This window comes from Schistocerca serialis, chromosome 2 (genome assembly GCF_023864345.2).
Source record: "Schistocerca serialis cubense isolate TAMUIC-IGC-003099 chromosome 2, iqSchSeri2.2, whole genome shotgun sequence".
Classification (NCBI taxonomy): Eukaryota; Metazoa; Arthropoda; class Insecta; order Orthoptera; family Acrididae; genus Schistocerca; species Schistocerca serialis.
This window is the reverse complement of record NC_064639.1, coordinates 107,847,755-107,849,884: the sequence shown is the minus strand read 5'-3', so window position 1 is coordinate 107,849,884 and position 2,130 is coordinate 107,847,755. Positions and strand designations below refer to the sequence as shown.

The window sequence follows — 2,130 nt, the reverse complement described above, 5'->3', positions numbered from 1 at the left end:
ATGCGATAGGGGATAGTGAATCTTTCTTGGATAGTTCATTCAGTGGAGTGTTGAAACTTCATTTTGGATCCTACTGAAGCATTCCCTTTGGGAGCAAATACACCGATCCCAACGTTTCCTCCACTTCTGAAAATCCCCTAGAAGTTTTCTTTGTTTCTTTTATGTGGGATTTTTAGGGTCCACTGCTATTCCATTTGAATCTCCACCACTGTATCAAATTTTTGCCATTTCAACTAGATTTTCGTCTCTGGGAAGAGAAAGAAGTCACTCAGCTAAGCCTGGCGAATAAGGCGGGTGCGTAAGAACTATCACCTTGTGTTTAGTAAAAAAGGAACCCTAATTAATATAGGCTGCATATGGGTGTGCATTGTCATAGTGGAGCACCTAGTTGTTTGTACGCGATTTCTGTGGACGTCTTCTTCCAATGTTCTTCCCCAAACGTCGCCATAGAACTCTTTATTGATCACGTGACCATGAGGAACGATATCTTTATGAACCATCCTGTCACTATCAGAAAATGGATCGACAAGGACTTGATGTCATTCTTGACATGTAAAGCATTTTTGGCCAGAGTGAGAAAGAGCACCTCAACTGCGGCGAAAGCAGCTTAGTTACAGGGTCATAGCCATAAATCTAACTTTCGGCGTCAGCAACAACATCTGAATAGAGGTTTTACATCGTTTTGAAGCAGCTGTTGAAGTTCCCTGCAGACTTCCACTCATGCTGCTGATTTTCTTGTCGCAGTCGTGGTACAAACTTTGCAGCAATCTTCCAGCTTTCTCATGTTCCATTCAAATGAAGGAATAGGTTCACAGGTATTACAACTTATTGAAAGTTGTTGCAGAGGTCTTGTACGCTCTGTCTACGACTGCATAGTACTCTTCCACCATTGTTAAATGTAAAGATCACGCTAAATTTGTCTCTGTCTTTTTGAATACATGCTTCATTCTAAAATTGCCTTGGAATATCATTTGATGCGAAAGGTTACTCTCCCCATCCCACTGTTTAAGGAAGGGTTATCATTACTCGTTACCATAGTACACCATATGGTATGCAACAGTTTGAATATTTATTTACAAACAGAAACTTACCTTAGCCGCTGCGTCCTTGCTGTTTGCTTATGTACTTTCGAGAAATCTGCAAAAGTGTTGTCAAGACAAGAGGTAAGTGGAAATTTTGATTAGGGCCAGATAATTGTTTTACTGCAGTTGCGCGTTTAATTTAAAGACGGGTTGTGTTCATACCAGTTACGTAAACGTAAATTCCGTCCACAGGGCCTGGCGGAATCAGCGGTACCGACCGGCCGCCGTGTCATCTTCAGCCCACAGGCGTCACCGGATGCGGATATGGAGGGGCATGTGGTCAGCACACAGCTCTCCCGGCCGTATGTCAGTTGCTTCTCTCAGTCAAGTTGCCCCTCAGTTTGCCTCACAAGGGCTGAGTGCAGCCCGCTTGCCAACAGCGCCCGGCAGACCGGATGGTCACCCACCAAGTGCTAGCTCAGCCCGACAGCGCTTAACTTCGGTGATCTGACGGGAACCGGTGTTACCACTGCGGCATGGCCGTTGGCTCAGACCAGTTACAGTTCAATTCAAATCAGGTTCTGTTTAGTCAAGATATAGCATACGACTTTAGGTTGAATAACAGATTGTGGGTACGTACTTTTGGTAATACGTAGAGAATAGAATGGGAGGTAATTCTGAGCTAAATTTCAACAGAAACATGTAGTGGGGAGGTTGCAAATATACTGAAGAGCAGAGAGACTGGTACACCTGCCTAGTATCGTTCACGTAAATACGCAGAAGCGCCACAAAACGACGTGGCATGGACTCGAATAATGTCTGAGGTAGTGCTGAAGGGAATCGACACCATGAACCCTGCAGTGCTCTCCATAAATCTGTAACAATACGGTGGAGTTCTCTTCTGAACAGCATGTTGCAAGGCATCCCAGACATGCTCAATACTGTTCGTGTTTGCTGGTCTGGTTGCCAGAGGAAGTGATTCAACTCAGAAGAGTGTTCCTGGAGCCACTCTCAACAATCCTGGACGTGTGGGGTGTCGCATCGTCCTGCTGGAATTATCCAGGTTCTTCGGAATGCATAGCGGACATGAATGGGTGCATGTGATGAG

At 45.0% G+C, this 2,130-nt stretch overlaps 1 pseudogene; it reads right to left on the bottom strand.

Annotated features, from left to right (window-relative positions):
• Positions 1 to 1,453: 1,453 nt before the first annotated feature.
• Positions 1,454 to 1,570, bottom strand: LOC126459516 (5S ribosomal RNA; annotated as a pseudogene).
• Between the last annotated feature and the right edge of the window lie 560 nt (positions 1,571 to 2,130).